Source organism: Nilaparvata lugens, chromosome 8 (assembly GCF_014356525.2).
Source record: "Nilaparvata lugens isolate BPH chromosome 8, ASM1435652v1, whole genome shotgun sequence".
NCBI lineage: Eukaryota > Metazoa > Arthropoda > Insecta > Hemiptera > Delphacidae > Nilaparvata > Nilaparvata lugens.
In genome coordinates, this window is record NC_052511.1 from 31438709 (window position 1) to 31461322 (window position 22614).

Below are 22614 nucleotides of genomic sequence, written 5' to 3' on the forward strand. Positions count from 1 at the left end.
TGTCACCAGCTGGCTCAGATCTTTGACTTGAGATGCGCGTTTACACTAGCGTCAGGTGATCAATTTTCATAACGGCAAGGAAAGTTGTGTGAGTGCGCCACACCAGATTTTTCCTTTTAAAAATCTTTGAAATGCAAAATTTCCAAAAACCTTGTACATACGTTGACGCGCAATTAGTAAAATACCTGTCAAATTTCATGAAAATCTATTACCGCGTTTCGCCGTAAATGCGCAACATATAAACATTTAATCATTCAAACATTTAAACATTGAGAGAAATGCCAAACCGTCGAGATCAGCGGGCTTGCTTCGCTCGCCTGCATGTAGACCTCAGCGGAACCTCTGTACCGAATTCTGGATCTGGACCCCCGACTGGATTGTCCAAAAATGAGATCAGCGGGCTCGCTTCGCTCGCCTGCATGTAGACCTCAGCGGAACCTCTGTACCGGATTTGAACGTATTATGTCAATTTGATCTCGAAAAACACCTGTTACTATATCGACGTATCTTTGGCGAACAAAATTCTTCCATCCCAGCTAAACCTGTGTACTGATTTTTTTAAATATATTTCCATCAATTATTGAAAAAGGTGAGGAAACGCAGAAAAGCTGAGAAAACGCTAATTTTGGGCGTATCTTTGGTGTTATTTCAAATTCCTTCTAACACAACATTATTGCACCCCAGCTGAGCTTCTGTAGTAAATTTGAACATTTTCTGTTTATTTGTTCTCGATAAAGCTGAGAAAATGCTAAAAAATTTGGTGTGGTACACTCACACAACTTTCCTTGCTCATTGAACTGTAAGCCTTATAATTTAGCCTTATATATACTGAACGAGAATAATTTAGGGGAATAACATAATGACGATTGGCGGCAACATTTATTTACAACTACGATCAGACTACTGTATATGTGTATTATATTATAATTGTTTTCAGAGTACTTTTCCTTTTTGTAAATTGTGAAATTCGATGATTTTTTTAAAAGTCGTCAAAACAGCTGTTCTGCAGATGAAATATCTCGACTACCGGTATGTGTTTTTTATCAACTGCTCACCTACCTACCTCATGCACGAGAAGGAGGTTACACAGTCGGACAGTCGATTTCTCAAGGATGGGGTGGAACCCCCATTAGTTTCCCAGGAAAAAGACTCATGCCAGTTTATAGAGCTGATAAATAACTATACAGGGTATGAATTTGAAAAAAAAATCAGTCAATACATTTTTGAGAAAATCGTAAAAAACATGGTTTTTTAGTAATTATCCACCATTTTTCTCAAGAATATTATGGAGCTCCTGCAATTTTCCCAGAAATGAGACTCATGTCAGTTGATAGGGCTTATAAATAGCTATTCATGGTATAAATTTGAAGAAAATCGTTATAACCGTTTTCGAGAAAACCGTGAAAAACATGGTTTTTTAGTCATTATCCGCCATTTTTCTCAATAATATTACGGAGCTCCTGAAATTTTCCCAGAAATGAGACTCTTGCTAGTTGATAGGGCTTATAAATAGCTATCCATGGTATAAATTTGAAGAAAATCGTTAGAGCAGTTTTCGAGAAAAACATGGCTTTTTAGTAATTATCCGCCATTTTTTCCGCCATCTTCAATTGAATTTTATTGAATTTCTTACTGTCGGATCCTCATGGTATAAGGACCTTAAGTTTAAAATTTCAAGTCAATCGGTTAATTAGGAATGGAGTTATCGTGTTCACAGACATACACACACACACACACACACACACACACACACCACACACACACACACACACACACACACACACTCACACAGACACTCACAGACCAACACCCAAAAATCATGTTTTTGGACACTCAGGGGGCCTTGAAACGTATAGAAAACTTGAAATTAGGGTACCTTAATTTTTTTAGAAAGCAATACTTTCCTTACCTATGGTAATAGGGCAAGGAAAGTAAAAACGCAGATTTTGGGCGCATCTTTGGAAATTTTTCCAAATCCGTTCTTATTGCGCCTCTAAAGGGCCAACTGAACACATTTACCAAATTTGAAATGTTATGTCATATTTTTATCATATGTTAGGACGATCCAGTCGGGGGTCCAGACTTAACGTCTGGCTAAACGGATATGGCGAGCGAAGCGAACCTGACTGCTAGTAATATAATATTCCCAGGAGCACCTCTGATTGAAGTAGCAGTACCCAATCAATTTTTCTGCGATAAATCAGGAGGTACTGGGTAAATTGGTATTTAGGAGGTCCTGGATAAATGCATTTCAATCTTCAACTTGGTGCCAACCTAAAAAAGTCAACTCAACTTAATGCCAACCTGACAAAATTTCTAATTTAGTTACCAGAACAACTGTTTCGAAGAGGTACTCTCTAGATTATAGTTCTATATTAACAAATGGTATGGACATTTCAATTATTATAATTTTAAGATATTGGAATAATAAGAATATACATGCTAAAAGACGAACTTTAAACCCTTAAAAACCACCCTTAGAGTTAAAATATCGCCAAAAGATTTCTTAGTGCACCTCTAAAGGGCCAACTGAACACTCTGCGAGTAAGTGAGTGAGTGAGTCAGTCAGTCAGTCAGTGAGTGAGTGCCATTTCGCATATATATATATATATATATATATATATATATATATATATATATATATATATATATATATATATATATATATAGATTCAATAGGTCCAGTTCCAGTCAAGTTATCAATAATTACACAATCAAATATGAGTCGGCTTCAAGGGATTACTAACTCCAAACCACTCTGAGGTTATTCCGATTACTCATCCAGTTTCTTGTTACGGGTCCCAAATCTGTCAACCTTCCTTTGCAAATTAAACCAACGATAGAAGAACGTGACATTAATTGCTAGGCAATTTGTTATCGACTAATATTTTTCCTCGAAACTCATACAGCGAAAACTTGTTTTTGGTGCGCTGCAAGATAAAATGCAATTAACAGCATTCCGGATGCAGAACTTCTGAAAGCAGTCGTGTTCACTGTGAGGTCGAGATATTCTTTAATTTTTACACTTAAGATATTTTATTTCATAATTTTCTCTCATTTATATTCTACTACACTACTTCCCTACAATTTATATTTATAATGTTTATCCAATTTATATTGTACCCTCGACTTCCATAAATCAGGCAACCGTCATGATGACTGTTGAGGTAGAACGTTTCGTGAATATATTACATTAAATTTTGATTTCATGTCTTTGATTCGTTTTTTTTTTTTTTTTTTACTTTTTCTCAATAAATTCATAAAGTTAGTTCACATTTATTTTCAACTATTTTCAAGCTTTCAAATTTTGACCCAGGAAATGTAACACTGTAATTAAGGATGCTGTTCAAGATGTGGTCAAAATATTTATTCAATTTCGTGAATTATATCTGAAATTAGTTTCCTGATTTCAATGCAACTGTCCAATAAGATTCATATCGTACTTTCTTTTTATCTATTAATATATTCCTTGACAATTTTCGCATAAAAAATCATTTTAAAAGCTATGTTTTTAAACTTCAATTTATTATGAATAAGCTGCATTATTTGAGATTCCAGTCATTATACTACGTGAATTTTTGCAAATGACCTTGTGAGAAATTGCGTGTACTGTAATTTTATTGTAATGAAATCGCACTTTTTGTTGCATCTAACATCTTTCACTTTACAGTAACGTTGAATTGCATTTTTCTAAGCATCTTGAAGAATTTTGAAATACGTTCTTTGTATCCCCTAATACAAAAGTATATTAGGTCACAGAGAAAAGAAGGAACAACTTTGCTCTTTCCTTTGTGACATTGGATGTATCATTCATCACTCTTCATCATTATATTATTATCTTCACTTTACTTAACTTTTCGTGTTCGTCACAATTATTAAACTGCATTAAGGGAGCAACGCTCCGGCAGTATATGACACGTCAGAGTTTAATCTAATATAATACTATCATCCTTCATATTTCAACACAACAGTCAATAGAACACAACAGATTTCACGTAACAAACATTAACCAACAAGGAAGTCTGCTAATCTGTAAGGACACTATTATAATATCGTATTGGTATTTTAGTAATGAATGTTTAGCTGACAAAAAACGAACAATGCACTGAAAAATCTTACTTTAAACATTTATTTCATACGATATGATACTATTACAATAGAACATTTGTTTCATTCATGATGATAAATAACTAGCAGATGAATCTAGGATAAACCTACTTTGGTTTGTAGTTGATGGGCGTGAGTGATGTCATCCAGTGATCCTTACATTCAACTCAAATTATAGGTAGACTACTTTCTTTGCAACCAAATCGGACATGACCTTTTGATCTACGGAGGTTTTCAATCTTCTTATAAAAACTTTCTCCAATTTACTATGAGATCATTCCTATTCTTATTTTATTTATTGCACTAACTAGGGTAAAACTCAGTGGGATTTCAGCTTCAAATTAGTTTGTAAAATTTCAGAGTTTCAGAAGTTCTCTGCTTGATGTACGCAAATTTACTTCATTTACATTGGTTTGATTTAAATTACAGTACATTTTTCCAGTGTGAACAACCGCCACTCACAATTTTTCCTGAAGTATCTACCCTAATGATTGAGAATATAAAATACGAGTGGGATTGAATGAATTTAATAACTTTTCATTTTCTTATGTACACAATTTTTTATTCTCATCCCTTACAAATATCAGGCTTTCCTCATAATATTATGACGATTGAAACTGCAAAAAAAAAATTCAGTATGAAATTGATTTCCCAAAATAAAGTGATAATACAGTATATATATTTAGATGGTACCTACCTATAGAATGTTCTATATTCACCTGATTTTAAATGGATTCAATGAACTCTTTTATCCAACTACTGAATTATATAAAAATGAACTGCTACTAAAATCCACAACAAAAATTACCCAGATCTCTTATATAGAATATTTATTATATGAAAACGTATTTATTTACAATTGGAGATTTATTGAATGAAGTAGGATACAGTAATCTACTGAATTCACACTTATTTCTTACTGAATAGTCAATCAAGCCTTCCATACTTCACAAATCACAACGTCGTTGTTTGTGAATTAGTTGACAATCAATGACTTCCTATTGTTACTAACTACTTAGTTCTCCTGTCAATGCTCTCTGAACCCAGTGGCTTTGTTTTTGTACAGATACATTTGCTGTTGAATTACTGTATTGCCATATGGAGCTACTTACTCTGGATTCAAAGAACAGGATACTCGAACTTCGCCCATAAACATGTCTGCAATTTCTCCTTGAAAGCATTGAACTTTGTACATTGAATACGCCTTTAAATCAATGAATAGGACTGAGATTGTGAGGGAGACTTGCTCACGGGGATGCCAGACTGAAACAAAAAATTGTAATATACCAACCTCAAAAATGTCCTTGAACATTTCCGTGTTCATTGGGTGTTGGCTTGAACTTCAAGATATCTACATGTTGAGTACATTTCATAAAGTACATGTGAACAACTATATTTTCAATATTAATGAGCTTGCTCTATAAACTTTAATCGTCTACACGGGCATCATACAGCGTTTGTTTATTTTTGTTCTAAGATTACTCCTTCTTTGCTATTAAAAGATGATGCATATAATAAGATAGTACGTAGCATCCTTATCTCGAAGAAGTGCAACATGTCCTTCAATTCTTGTTCATCCTGTTATGTATTGAAATTTATATTCATGTCATTATAATTATCTTTTCTTTTATGTTCCTATTCAAGTTTTACAGTACCGTAGGTACCAATAACTAGAATTATATTTTTGAGAATACCGTATACTCCACAATGAATTCTTTGCCATTATTATACACCATTTCAATTGTTGATGTACTTTTTTTGTTGTTGACTACATCAATGTTTATTTAATTGAAGACTGTATTGCGCCAATTCATGTTATCATCATTGATGAATGATGCTCAATTCAATTGATTTGTCCAATATTAAGCATCCTACTATTCCAGTATTCCAGCTCAATTTCCAGTGATCAACAACATATTTTTCTCAATCTAATAAAACAAAATAAAACTTGTAGCACCCTTTATTTATTAAAAAACTTGAAATAGTTGAACTATTTTAAGTTTTTTAATAAATAAAGGGTGCTACAAGTTTTATTTTGTTTTATTAATTTTAAAGCAGCCCATTTCAATAAGTGTTTTTCTCAATCTATATTATAGATTATAGATCATCAATTTCAATGTAACTCAAGTTCATTTCCTACCAAGAACTGCTTGCAATTCTCTTCAATGCAGCGATGCGCGAATCAATTATCCAATTCTTTACTAGTACCGTAGTCTATATTATTATCAAGTAGCAAGACCACTAATCCAGATCATTTCCCAGTGATTATTTCCAACAAAATAGTCTGAATAGAAGAGTTACTCTGAATTATAATATCATTTACAGAACAACAATGTGAATAAAACAATCTATCCACTATAACCGCTTCTCAATAAGTACCTCTCCAATGTGTTACAGTTCAAACTCAAGGCTCCATCTCATCATTCATTCCCATCATTAGCAATATTATCATAGGTTACTACTAGTATCTAGTAAGTGATTACTTCGAATATTGCTTCATAAATTTTTATCGATGTTTCTATATTCATTTATGTAGGTACCTCTATTTACTGGTTCCAATTTCAATGTGAGAAAATAACTTTTCAATTGAATCACCGTTCACCGGACAATAATAACACAATTATTCCACGTCAAACATTGTGTACACATCGCGTTAACACATCAACTTAGCTTTATCTTAGAATGACAACTGAATAGTCTAAATATATTGTATTATTCAATTCCAATAACTTGTAGGGAAATATTCCAATTGCTAGTAGGTAAATCACGATGTTGGTCATGTTCGTGTGCAATGTTTCTCATTGAAATATGTGAAGTTGTTTATCAGAGAAACACCACATAGCACTCTGCTACCCTACAACCTTCTAAACCTACCTACATATGTATTTCGCCTCGTACACATAGTTCATTACCTATTATATTGAAAGAAAGTGAGAATGTTCCGAGTTCTGTTTTCTATTTAGACAAGAATGCTCTCCGAATGAACAAGCCATTTGTTTGTTGTCAGTTGTGCAACTGATCGAAGCTGAAATAATGCTTTGTTCATATCAATATTTACCAGAAACCATCTTCCTTTTTCAAGTCTAGTTTCTCGGGACTTTCTATTCTGTTTGCCTATTTGAATATTCATGAGGCTTCCCCCATAAGGTGTTTGGTTTTCGTAACAGGATGACAATAATAATTATTGTCAATAGACACGAGTCAGTCGTCATATGTCATCAGAAATGTCAAACGGCTTTTTATCCGTGATCTATAGTGGTTGATCGATTATTGTGATGACTGATTTTGGCAGTGTTAGACGAAATCAAAACATCAATCATTTTCAACGAATTATAAGTGTGAGTGGATGGAGAGAAATTTATCAAAACTGACAATGTAATTCTTCGAATACAAAAAGATAACAGGGAACACCTGTTATGAAAGGCTATATGGGCGATTATGTTTATGATAGAAAATAATGTTTGGATTATGTTGATAACTGTAAAACTTGATCACAGATCTCATATTGTTTTGTTGGAAGAGTGAAGCCTAAAAATACCTGCACGCCTAATTTTAAGTATCAAAGTGGTATTATAAAATGTTCAGTGTTTATTCTTTATTACGGTACTCACTGTACTGAGATTCACTTCAAACTATCAGTATTCGTTGAATGGGGAACATTGATGCTATTTATGAGGAATGGTGAGTGTTTTTAGTGGATCTCACCATACTCCAATCGTAATAGTAATAATGAGGTTAGAAGTATCGTCAGTGATATGTAATTTTACAATCATTAACAATACAATAATGTACTAATTATAGTATAGGTACTCCTTGATTTTCAAATCTTTATTCTATTAATTTTGAATTATTACCCTATCTTTCCAACTCACAGGTCTTAAGATATTCTTCTCCAACTTGAGGTTTTGAAATGTAGGTAGGCCTATTGATTTAGAGTTCTTAAACTTTGTCAATTACTTTATTATACCATCGTCCATTGGAGTATGTTTTGAAGAAATGTGTCCTCATGGATGATGATCCTACTGATGAATTCCTGGATGTGTCTCCAAGAATGAAAAAGTTATCCCTTTAAAAATGAACGTGCTTTCTAATGAGTACTGCCTTTAATATGATGATTCATTACATTCGAATACAAACAGATTTTCAGTGACATCTTGTGATACATTTTTTTAGAATTTTGGAATTTGGTTCAGTGTTACAAGGCAGGCCTTCTTATTTTTTAAATTGTTCCCAGTCTACCTTGGGACCCTCGCGTGATGAGTGATACTTTTTGAAAACTTGTACTGTTTTCAAATAGCCTACAGCTCTCAGAATAATTCCATGCAATGCAGCTACGTGAATAAGACATTGAATATAAGGTAAACTGATAACTGGAATTGAACTAAATTTAGAATCGTCCATTCCAAGATCTGAGATCTATTATACCAAGCAACTACATACAGATTCTGCACTCACTTGAAATACAAATAATAAATAAGATCCATCGAAAACATTCAACGCTTTATTTAATATTATTTGTATAGGCCTACTGTATGAAATTAGCTCTAGTTTGATATTGAATCATACTAGTGTTTGTTATAAATCCATTACTCGAGAACAGTATAATGCTCAATATTGAATCTAGGTACTGTATTTTATTTTCTCAATGAACTCTAATTTCGAATTCAGTCTATAATTTCTTCAAACATAATTTTTAATTCACTTTTGTTTCAGATCTATCAGTTTTGGTTTGTAATTTTCAACTTTACAATGGAATCTCACTCACTGAATTCGTACTCAGGAAACATGCACATTGTGTTTGGACAATTATTCCAAAAAGGTAAATCATAAATCTGCAAAAAATTATCATTTAAATTTTTTTACAGAAAACAGTATTCTTTGATTCAAACTACCTTATTGATACTGCTCATTTGAATATTTCAGTAAAATATTCAATAAAAAATATGCGAAATAAATACAAATTTAAATATAAATTTGAATGTGAATATTTATTCAAGTTTTTATAAAACTCCTGCTCTTAAGTGATGACAATTTCTTCCTTCTATTGATGAAATTTCACTGACAGTTTCTCTCGTTTTGATATTCTGATAACTTCCAAACATCACACATTTCTCAATAACACTTCTAACATGATTCAGAAGCCTGATATCAAAAGTACTGATGTCTGAATTACTAAGTTTAATTGCTGCGGGGCGTAATTTATTAATAGCCGGTGAACATTTTCTCATCGCCAGGTGAAAGTGTTTTATTGCCCAAGTATATTCCACCACTCTAAGTGCTATACCTGTATTAGATAGGAATCATATATTATGTATTAATAAATCTTATCACAATTTATTCTCAAAGGACCCGAATGATTCCATCAGCTAAGAAGAGGATCGTATGTCACGATAATTGATGTCTTTGGGAGGGAGGAAGTCTCACTATTATGTGATGTTATGAAAAGTTGAGATTGATCTAGAAGGCGGTCTTATAAATTGTGGATCATATCGTGACAAATGAAACATCTCAATAATCATAAAATCTAACGATCATAGCCTACTATATCCGATCCATTATTCTATCTTATAATTGTATTCTTGAGGTTCTTGAAGCCCTATCTCCTATCTTCTATTAGGTGCTTCAAGCTCTCACCTATATCATTTAGGATGTTCAATTAGATGTTTTTCTTCTCACATTCAAGCATATCTGTGTCAGTTAAGTTTGTTCTTCAACGATAATCTTTGTTTTGCTATTCATCTTCACCTAAAAAATCATACTTTATTTCCATACAGTATCTCCCTTTTAGTTTCTCCCCCACATACATCTCCGTTATACTATTTCTGGTAATTTTTTTCTATTCATTCATTCAATTCGATAATCACTCAACCAATTTCATCACAGACTCTTCCTTTATCTTGAAGTTTTCTCAAGTTTCATGATCCATATCTCTATGTATTTTTATGTCATGTTAATTTGTGAATTGTATTTTTTAATAACATCATGAGTACAATAATAGGATATGATTCTCCTGTAATTATCCAAATATTAATAGTTCAGTATGTTTTATTTCGTTAGAAAGACCGAAGCTTTATTTTCTAACAAGGAGATTCAAAATAGAATAGAATAAGCTGTTTATTTCATCAACACAATTATAAAGTATAATTGTTACACTTTTTACCAAATTAAATAACAATAGAAAGACCATACAATAATTACATAGAAATACTTCAAAAATTTAAATAATAAAAAGTAGTTACTTCATAGCACATTTGTTGACTATCTTATAATAATACAACAAAACCTTCAATAATAGTGTAAAACTCTAGTATTACAATTAAGAAATTATCATTATTTAATTTAAAAAATAAATGAATTATTTCAGGCACAATACTATTATCATTAGCTACTGTATCAAATTAATAGAGAAAATCAAACAATATTCATGAAATAGAATACTGACTTGCAAAGTGATTATATTCCATTGAGGCTTCCCTGTTTCAGAAAGCTCCTTTCTCTTGAAATAATAAACAATCAAAGCATCATTGTCGTCACTAGGCCCCTTTGTCTATGAATGCCAAAAAGCATTGAGCTATGATTGATAGCTATCATGGTCATTGAAAATTTCAGAACACCGCATGCAGTTGCATCCTTGAAACAAAGCCCTTTGAAACAGGAAGCCCAGTTACATCCTATCCCCGCTTCATCTCTCAAATCTGATTCGGCGCCTCGACGATGATTATAAAAAACGACAGTGTATTGCTGAGAGGTGGATGACGTCACAAAAACCATGTTAATGATGGCAACGATGATATTCGACAGTCGACACACCTCACAATTACTCAGCATCCCCCAAGGCCACGCAAGGTAGCCGCATACGCCACTTTCTCCCGGCACCTCAACAAAGTACGATCTGTCTCCTCACCAAATATACTATATATAGTAATCTATACTCTTATGTAAAATATGTATATAGTTCTGTATATGTATGAACAAAGTAAGCACTGTCTCCTGGTCTAATACATAGCAAGCACCATATTATCTCAATCAAATTCATGTTTAATATGTTGTATTTAGTTGTGTAAAAATCCAAGTATGTATATATAAGTTGGGTCGCGGCAGAGACAGTGAAAGTTGTCGAGGCCAAGCAAGGACTTATACCTGACGCATGCGCATTTGTCTGCTGCTTCCAGGCTTCATTTGGGACGCGGCTTACCGGTAATGGAATGAGCCCGCGGGCGTTTGGCTCAACCCTTCTGAGCGGAATGCTGACAGTTTCATGTGAATCTCACAGCGTCAGCTACTTACTTCCGGCTACTTGTTGCAGAAATTAAGCCACTTGTTGTAGTTTGGTTGTTCATGAGGGGTTGAGAAATGTTCATAGGTTGAGTTTGGTTAGGGTTTGAGAAATTTCAATGAATCTGACATTCGAGATTTCGATTATAGAATTGTATTTCAACTTCAATTGGTTTTTGTTCTCTTCTGAGGGTGATGTCTACATAAACCTGTAGGATTTAAGAGGGTGAAAGCACAGAGGAAAGAACGAAGAATGATGTTTTTTCTGTTGTAAAAAATAAATTAATTGAGAAGTTTGAGAAATTTCAATGGAATTATTTTGTAGCACAAGTTTTTAAAATAACAGTTTATTTCAATTTATCTTTATTCTGTTGAGTAATACTATCATAATATCCATGATATAAAATGTGGAAACATGAGAAATTGTTGCAAGTGGTTAATAATAGGTAGCTTAACGATTTTATAAGGGCCTGAAGAGTGTAGATTAATTTTGAAACTCATGATTTTGATTTAATTATTTTTATCAACGATTTCGTCCTAAGGAGTCCAGTTATGGAATATGAGACAAGTAAGGTCAATAATTTTATATAACACCAAGTTTACATAGTTCAGCATTAAGGCCCGGTTGCACAAAAGCCTGTCAAGTTTTAATCATGATTAAATTCCACAAGAACCAATTAGAGAAGGTTTTTCTGAGAAGGCTTCTTTGATTGGTTCCCGTGGCATTTAATCGGGATTAAAAGATCACAGACATTTGTGCAACTGGGTTTAAGTAAAATGTTTATCTAATTGCAAGTATTGTATTGCTTTTCAGGGTGATGTACCTACAACGTGGATGAAAGAATGATGATCCTGCAGATTCTCGTGGGCTCCGAGCCCCTGGGATTTTATTTTGTAGCTCTTCAGCTGTTACCCAGAGGAGCTGCATTGAAACGATTACTCGTAGAATGGTAGTAACGAGCTCTCAATGTAGGTGAAATATCATATTATTGTGTTGATTATTCGCAATGTATGAAACTCATAAAATTTATTTACTAAATAAAAAATGATTATTTACTAAGACTTTTATTATTGATAGCATGGCAGTGAAAAACTATGTCATAACGAAGAATACTAATTCACAAGAATAGTTGTTGAAAACTCCATAAATGCTACAGGGAAATAGGCACATGCTAAATATTTAGTACCTATCGAGTGAAAGTGTTGAAACCATTAGCAGATGCTGTTATCATTTAAATATTTTAAGCAAATTGGCAAACGAAAGCCGGTATTTCCACTCAAGTTGCTAAAATTGCCAAATAGAACTAGCTCATTTGTGTTATCGTTTGTTTGAATAAAAATATTGTTTTAACCCAGAGTAAGATTGGAAAGGTCCAGCAAAAGCTTGCCCATATCTGGTTCCCATATTTTATCATTAGGTTTTTCAACATCTGCCACATGAGAAATAAGGCTGCCTGTGATGGCTTAAAGACTCAAGTCATGGTTTGTTTCTAGCCCATTCTATTCCATTGGGGAGTTTGAAGAACTGACCTTAGCTCTATGATTTCCCTCGCACACGACCAGTAGGCGATATTTATATAGATATTTAGCCTATAGTAGGGTATTTTGATAGATTTTATTCTTAGGATTTATTATATAGATTTCAATAATGATAGTAAGTAGTCCAGTAAAGGAAGGGTTATATGAGGAAAAGTTTGGAAGACAATTTTTGACCCCGCAGTTCTGTATAGATTAGTAAGGAGGTAGACATATCAAAAGTCCCCACACCTACCTCCTGTGCTAATAGTTCAAAGGTACCATTTTTTCTCGCATATAACTCGAAAACTATGCATCTTACAGACATGATTATTCCATATAAAATTAAAGCTTACAAATTTTCTACAATATTCATCTAACAACTTACTAATATGTAACAACTTTTCTTTATCTTCCATAGTTTTCGAGATATCCGCTCTTGAAAAAGTGACATTTTTAAAAAAAACTAGTTTGTTCCCAGTTTTTTATTTTTGCTCTTATAACTTTTTAAAATTCGATGGAAGAAATCCATGCTGATTATGAGCTTATAGAGCATTAAATTCTCTACAATTTGTATAATTTCACACTTTTACGCATTTCCATACGATTGACTGTTGCAGCAGGTTTATTGTTGAGTGTAAACACAATTTTTGATTTAGCAGCTTTGTTGAGACTAGTTAGGAGTAAAATAATACTTCACAGCTGACCCATTAGACTCAACGAAATTTAGGAAAAAATATTTAAATTCACATTTATTCATTAAAAAAGACATATTTACAAAATAATAGTGTAACAATATAGTAATAAATATAAAGAATATACTCCCTGCGTGAATGATTTGTCCGTGTGCAGGGAGGAGTCGAACTAAATCAGACAGTTGATATACACTGTTTTGAATCAAGGAAATTATGATACTTAAACATAGTTTGGAGTTGAAAGTAAAATATGAAAAATATATATATATTCAGCTTCCTCAATTTTGATTACAGCTTTCAAAGATTATAAATGAAGTAATTCATTTCTCTAGAAGAAGTGAAAAATATACCTTATTATTTACCGGGTTCAAAATCTTGATTCATTTCAAAACCAAACTAAGAATCTACTCAGATTCTCTTGAAACAGTAACGTGTAACCGCTGCTTTCATAACATCTGTTAACTAAACTGTTGAACTTCAGGTTCTTGGAATTCTTATTCCATGATTGAAGGACAAGGAAAGTTAAATAACAGGAACAATGAAGTTTTTGTGATGATCATAAATCATAAAGCTGCTGATGATAGCTTACGGTGTTGACCATGTTGTATAACAATATATAGGCATTGTGTTATCTTTCATTCACTATGTATGTATGTTCCGTTCAACATGAACGTTATATTCCGTTATATATGTGTATATTAAGTTATGATTGGAGCATAGTGGATAAACGTGAAGGTCGTTCTTATAGAAAAAATGACTAGAAGGATAACCGGACTTTCTTTGACTACCACTTCCCCGATATGTGTTCGAAATTGATTATATCATACCTCGCTCGGGGCAGTGAAAACCAGCCTACAAAACAAGTAAAACTAATAATATATTGTTCAAATTTATTAATTATTCGAAAACTATTTAATCGAACTCTAATGAAAGCATAACATGCTAGTTTTGGGAAGATAACTTTCTACAGAGTGCGTTTAGCATTCAATGAAACAGTGGGATTCACTTTCAGCATATGTTGTGAATAGCGTGAATGCTTCCCATTCAAGTAATGCTGACAGTTGGAAGTGGTCTGAAATGCACGTGTTCGCCTTGTTAGGCTGTTTCAAGGCCGTCATTTCGTGGCCAATGTTTTTTCGACTCTCACTTTAATAAACATCTTTAGAAAATGCTTACCAAACATTTGAGTGAGTTGGACCTGTGTTAATTGGCGTGTTTGTGGATTGGTCCTTAATGATTGAGCGCCGTTCGCTGTGGCCATTTTCGAGCTAGCGATTACATGCGAATTAGCGACGTGCCAAACCTGTCGTCAGTAACGATTTTGATGGATTCTTGAAATTACAAAAATATTAGCGTTATTGACGCTGTGCAGGTAGCAGAACATTGAATGTAAAAGTTGAAGGAAAGGTTCGATATAATTCTGATTAGTAAATTGAATGACCAATCAATTAAATTTGACATTTTTTCCAAATCCTCAGCACGTTAATGAATAATTAATCCATATTTTCAGTATCTCTTCCAACTCATTCATCACTGATTGTAGGGATGTCAATCCCTTTGAATTAAACTTGAATTGGCTTTATTGGTTGATTCTCCAAGTACACATAACAATAATGTATTACCAGGTCTTGTAAAACCCACTGACTGTATCTAGTGATAGAGAATTCATTCTTGGTAAATCATAAAAAACTGACCATTTTTGGATTTTGCCACCCTCTTTAACCATCGCTGCTCCAGTAATGGATTTGATTCTCATCTCGTCTGGTATTTTTCATCTCATCACCCACATACTAGATGTAAATCAATATTTAGAAAGATTTAAAGAAATCTTTTGACTCAAAATGTTTCTATTTAAATACAGTACTTCGCGTGAATAGAAATATTTATTGATACATATGAGAGAAATTTTATTTTATTCCCGTTCAATATAATAGTACCCATTTGCCCATATACTATTTTTTTCAAGGATTTTCAGTAGAAAAAGTAGTGTTTTGAAACAGAATAAGGTTTTTTCATTTACTTAATATGTTCTAGAATCTAGATCAAAAGAGCTAAAGAGTGCTATAACAATAACAACTATATTAAAGAGTGCTTTTAAGTAACAACTTGATATGTTATTATAATAACTAAAATTATTTTAGTTGGTGGAGACCTTCAAATATAAATTACTTACACTAATAACAATAATTAAAGAATGGTTGTAGTTGAGATGCTAGCTTTTTAATTTAGAGGCCTGTGTTCGAATCCCTAAACGAGTAAGATATGTTTCTCGGGTCACTCCCGTGTTTTGGTTGGACCTAAAAAATGTTGTTAAGCCATGCCAGAGACCCTGGAATTGATCAGGTGCGTCCTGAAAACTTTGACACCAGACCTGAGCTGGTCAGGTCAGGTCACACGATATTATCATTATTATTGTAATGAAAGACACTTACTTGAGACAAAATGTATTATTTTAAGAGTTTATTTGGGGTCCAAATTAGGTCAGTATTTGAGTATGAAAAAAATGGTTTATGAATGTATCAAGACAGGGACTGCTGAGAAAAATGACAGTAGGGTATAATTTTTTGGTTTTCTTGTGTGATTTGTATAGAAAAGCAATTCCATAAGTTCCAGATACTCGCTTTTACTACAATCTAGAGAATGATAATTCACTCATAAACCATTTCTTCATACTTGAATACTTACTTAATTTAGACCCCAAATAAACTCTTGAAATAATAAATACCTATCTTTTTTATGTCTATTTTTATAAACTAATTAGTGTTGTGGATTGCGAAGTCACTACTTTGATTTCCATTAATAGCCGGCTATCTGTATTATCTCTCGCAGACTGGAGCACAATAATTTACACTCTAAATTCCAATCTCTTCGTGACGAGAACTTATCTTGAATAGACTGCTATTGAAATCATTGTTGGTGTATTTCTGTTCTTGATCGATTGAAAGAATGATAGAAGCCGACGTTTTGTTAATGACAATATTCGAGAGAAATCGAGTGTCACATTGATTAATGATAACACATTTGATAATGAATATATGGGAGGAAAATTAATAGGTTTTCGTCATCTAGCGACAATCGCTTCTAGTCTCTTGTTTTGTTCAACCAAAACGTTTGCGCAATTTAGAAAGGTATACAAGAGAAAAGCAAGATAAAGATAAATGAGAGGGAAGAATTTGGAGAAAAGGAAAAGAGAAGTAAAATGAGGACAGGTTGGAGAAGGAAAAGAAGTTGGTGACAAAAAGTCGAAAGAGATGGAAAGATGTATGATAAAAAATTGGATGGTGTTTACTAAAAAAGAGACTGCAAAAATTAGATGAAAATAAGTATCAGATGAGAAAGAGTGGAGAAGATGCCAGAAGGAGGAAATGTATATTTATCAAAGAGAACAATATTTATGTAAATTAATAGACAGAAATGAAACCTACTTAAAATTTCAATGAATTAAATTCTTAAAATTTAAATGATCAAATAAATTTTTATCGACTGAATTAATATAGATTATAATAAATTGTTTCAATGATGAGTTCTAGACATCGTTTTTACTCCTGAACCTAAATTACTTATCCTATGGTCCGCGAACAGATTTTATGTTGCTCATGGTATGTAAGCATGGAGAAAACATTATTAAACATAACTCAAATAAATGAATCATAAACTTATGAATGGACAAGTTTTCTTTCAATATAATTATTTTTTATAGCTATAAAAATATCAATTTGAAAAATTAGCAAGAAAATCATAAAAATCACTATTGAACTCTCGATAAAATAACTTCATTAAAGTGGTGGGGGGGGTGCTTCATTTCTGCTCCAACTTGGTGGCGCGCCTTTCCTCCAAAATTTTAGAATTTGACCCTTGAGAAAAAAGGTTAGAGACCCTTGGTCTATAACTAAATCCTAGATTAGTAGCCTTTGAATCGCTCTGATAACTTTCATTAATTATTTATTTCAGTTGTTCATTGGAATGGAAGAAGCATTTAAATTATATCGAGAAATTTATAGGCTACATCCTTCTTTCAAAGTTACCGGTAAATTGGATAAATGACATAATGACAAGGTATTTAAATAGGGCTACTAGAATTGTTAATTAATATGGAAATAAGTACATAGTACCCTTTTTCAAAACTTTTTTATATAAACACTTATATAAAACACAACTAGTTTTGGATTTCAAGCCATTTTCAATATTAATTCATTTCGGAGAAAAACTAGTTGTGTTTTTTATAAGTAGTGTTGACATAATAAAAGTTTTAAAAAAGGATACTGTGTAATTATTTCAATATTAATTGACATAACAATTTCTTGTACATTTTGAAATTGAAAGGACTATCACTAAAGCTCCTCTTTAAGAGAGATTCAAAAGGCAGCATGTTGACATTCATTTTATACATAAATTAGCAGGGGAACTTGAATAATTTATTTTTCCAACTAGTCTTTATCTAGAGAAGGTAAAAAGCTTACTTCCTTCCTATCATTTTGTATTAATATTCTCCAAGACTCATAAGAAAATCGAAATGGCAATCCAACTGCACTCATGGCATCCACAAACATTTGCATCTAAAAACATTTATTTCCAATAGAACGCATCGTGCTTTCGCAATTGCATTATATCATTGTTTTTTGTTTAGTAAGCAGGTTCTATAGTTGCATCGGTCATGGAGCATGTTTTTCTAGCAAATAAAGTTGACAATTTTCTTAAAATCAGCAGGAAGTAATAGTTTCGGAAGAGGAAGCTGAGAAATGTTGGTGAGTGACTTTTCCTTGTGTTGGAATGGTGTGGGCAGTTGGAATCATTGGCATGTTGTCATGTGGCGGGCGGACCTTGTACAATGAACCCTTTGCGGGATACGGGGCCGGGAAGGCTGGACTGGTTTCTTGCTCAGCTTTCTCTCAGCAGCTCTTCTATGCATTATAGGCTATTGTACACTCCCAAAACGATACAGTTATTCAAATTATACATGTAAGGTTACAACCTTATAACCATAAATCTGTTTACTTAGTCTATGCTTATAACATATTATTAGAATGAGTAATAAAGTTCGTATTGAAATTCATCAATCAAAATTATAATGAACATCACATCAGAATATAAATAATATGGCTCAATCATACCAATAATAAATTTTGGTTACTCATTGTTAAAACATTTATTTTATACATAAATTAGCTGGGGAACTTGAATAATTTTTTAATAGAGTAGATAAAAGTTCTCTTGAAGGGACAAAATTAATTGATTTTGTTCAACATTTATCGGGAGGAAACTAAAGATATTCTTTATAACAAAGTTGCAAAAATATTGATAGAAAAGTAAAACATGTTTGTACTTCTAGTAAAGTTGTGAAGTGGTGAGTTCTTACGTAAATTAGCTGAATATAGAATAGTTTCCAAGCATAGCAGTACATCCACCGAACATAAATTTCTTTGTAATTTTTCTGAGCTAATATCAAAATTAATTTTATATTAATTTATTATAATTATATTATAATAAATATTATTAGGCTATAGATATTATTTATTATTAATAATATATTTATTATTTATTATATTATTAGCTTACAGTAAACCAAACTAAAGACTTTTCAATTTATGAATATTGCTGGTGTTTCACTTTGAATATTTCTTCAAGGTCTGAATGCACTTCAATTTTGCACAAATGTAATTTATGTTTGCTATTATATTAGATGTTATTACAGTTTCAACTAATGCATTAGGATGAATGCCTACTATCATAGAGAAACGATAGCATAAGTAGATCCCGTGGTATAGGGCGTTTATGTCGCAACATTTACTGTTATCCCAAGCCGATAGTTCACATACGTTGTAGTTCTTTCCTATGCAGCTGTGTGACGCTGGTAGTCTCTCAAATTGTGCTGTAGTATGAATATTATAGCTAGGGTACTCTACTTCATTATATTGGAAGTGCCTTGCCCTGAAGCTTACTCATTAAGGTAGGTCTCCTTGATTATATTCGTTACGCGTGCAAAAAACTGATTTAAATCATTCATAACAAAAGATATGTCGTAATCATGACACGTTCATTTTGGATATCTCATGAGTAAGACTGTCTACTATTCATTCATTCTTGTAGTGTAGTTACTATGCTACTACTACTACTACTAGGTACTTCTACAATTATTATTATTGGCATCGAAACAATGTCAGTAATTGAATGACCGGATTACCGGATGTAAACATACGCTCAAGCTAATCTAAAGGAGCGTTACGTAACGCGGAGACTACCATTGCGTGATGGGACAGTTAATCGAGTTGGAAAAGAAAGGGGAGATGACAAATATGAAGGAAGAAGAAGAAAAGAGGAGTAAACTATGACAATGACTGGTCTGCAAGCAATGAAAGAAAGTGTTACGACTGTAGTATCGTAATGGTGGCGTAAATTGGTCCATCATTACCGGAAAGTTACCACTCAACGGCTGGAGATGATAAATTCAAGGCCTTATTTAGTGAGATTCTTTTCAAACAGTCAGCATTCCTGAAAAATAACATCAATATTTCCCAAACAATGCTGACCTGTTAAATAGTGAATATAAACATATTATTATGAACAAATTTTGTTCCAAAATTTAATTTTAAACTGAAAATGATCATTTGCGAGCTCTTCCAGTGCATTATCATAGATGAGCGGTTCAAAATCATGTACATTCATAAACATTCCAGATACACACTTTTTAATATAGAAATTGACCATTTTTTTGTGTAAGGCAATATGGGCTAAAATACACTCAAGGAGGAATTTTTTTATCAAATTTCAGTTATGATACTTGATTTTGAACCGCCTTTAATTACGAGCTGAGACGAAAGAGTTGTAGTACGAGATCTGATCATTCTGTCAAAAGTTATAAGTGTTTAAAGTTTTGTCCCTGATATATCCTTCCTTATTCGTGCCCCTCCAACTAGGAAATACTAAAATTAAGTATATCTAACGGGTGATTCTCATAAAACATAACCCTCGTATGATGATTTCAGCCGAAATATGTTTTTTATTTTGGTAGGATGGCCATAAAAAAGTATGTTAATGAAAAGTTTGTATCTTGGCTGTACATGATTTTCTTTTTTTGGGTGTATTCCCCCTCCTACAACTACTAAATTTAAAAATTCCTGAGGAACCCTGTTCAGAATTAATTGTTCTTCCACGTGATGTGCGTTTTTTATCAATACTAGAAATGATAGAAGTTGTATAGGGTAGAAGTGGTAGGTTAACATAATTTTGAAAATCTCTCAAAAAATTCCCCTTTTTTGAAAAATCGTAGCTTGGGAACCAAAAATGGTAGAGTCCAGAGTGACCAATCAATTAATTGGAAATTTCATTATCTTTAATTTTGTAGAGAATGCTCTTTCTCGAAAATCTCAATAGTCCAGTCACTATAAACATTGGTGCATGCAATTTATATTGTATTTCTGATTTTTTAATATATTATTATTATTGTCATTTGTTACGTGAAGCCACAAATCTAAGCAGAGCTCAAGTGGCATGTAACATGTCATGAACATTTTTCTATGCAAAGTGTATGCATCTGTATAAACTCAAAGTATGAAGGCACCACAACATTCCTCCATTGTATAGGGACACGCTTCCACAAGTACATGAGTAATTGAAGACAAGAAAAGCCTATGACTACCACACATAACCGTATTCTTTCAGATAGACAATTGAAGAGCTTCAGTCCCGAATAATATGGTCCTTTTTCCAAAAAGTGTCAGTCTGTGAGCGGGGTACTGATATACAGCTGAACTCTTTGCTCTTGTGCTATAGCCATGGCAAACTACATTTCCTTCAAATCTCTCTGAATTTCTGAAGACAAAATTTACAGTCTCAAGGAAGTGCAATGCTGGGACCGTGAGAAACCTGTATTTTCTAAAAATGGGCCTATATGAATTGGATGGCCGCAAGCCCTCTAAAACACGAACAGCTTTCTTTTGCATCTTAAATATTTTATTATTTTTACTATTCCCCCAAAAGAAGATGCTGTAGCGTATTAGGGCTAAAAAATATCCATGATACACCTTCTGAGCTGTCTTTATAGTGGATGCAGTCCTCACAGTTCTAAGTGCAAAAAGTGCATGATAGAGCTGTTTTATAAGTTTTTCCAAGTGTTTATCCCATTTCATATTTTTTTGCAATTCCACTCCAAGAAAACTAGTCACTTCAACAGACAAGCACTCCCTCCCATTTGAAGCATTCAGGTTTGAAGGTTCAGCATGATGTCCCGTCACGGCAAACCTGATATAGTTGGATATAGTCATATTCAACTTCAATGCATTATGACCAAACCAATTGTTGAGTTGATGCATAGCCGTTTCAGCCCTAATCATAACTTCGCTATCATCCTTACCAGTAACCAGAACCGTTGTATCGTCAGCATATAAAATGAGCTTGCCATCTTCATTATTTGGCAGGTCGTTTATTATTTGGGTACCTACATAAGAGAAGTCCAGAACCAATTTCTTCATGCAAAATTACCTTGTGCTAGATACAGAGTAGCCCAAAAACATCGTATTTTCGGCTCATTTTCCAGTTTTCAACTATTTCTGCCAAATCTCGTAATCAGACAGAAAAATTTGCTCTTGCCTTTTTCTAGATTATAAAATGAGATCATTCGGTACTCTCTATCTCCAATGAGTACTGAGTTATGATTTTTCAAAAATGAGTGAAATTTGAAGAAAAAAATCAATTTTGATGAATTTTAGTTTTTGATCAACAATATCTTCCGATTGTTACCATTTAGATGTATAATTCAAAATCCCTCTAGGCGTATTTTTGTGCTCTACAATGTGAGATCAGGTAGATTGCTCTATCTCATATAGATTTCCAGGTACACCTAACAAAAATGCTCCTTGTATTGTGAAAAACACCTAATTTTCAGCTTCAACCATCATCACCAACTACATTGTCCTCACATTGATATTTTGCACAATGAAATGTTCATGAGATTATGTTCTATGAGGATCACCCGTTAGATGCACTTCATTTCAGTATTTCCTAGTGGAGAGGCGCGCTTAAGGAC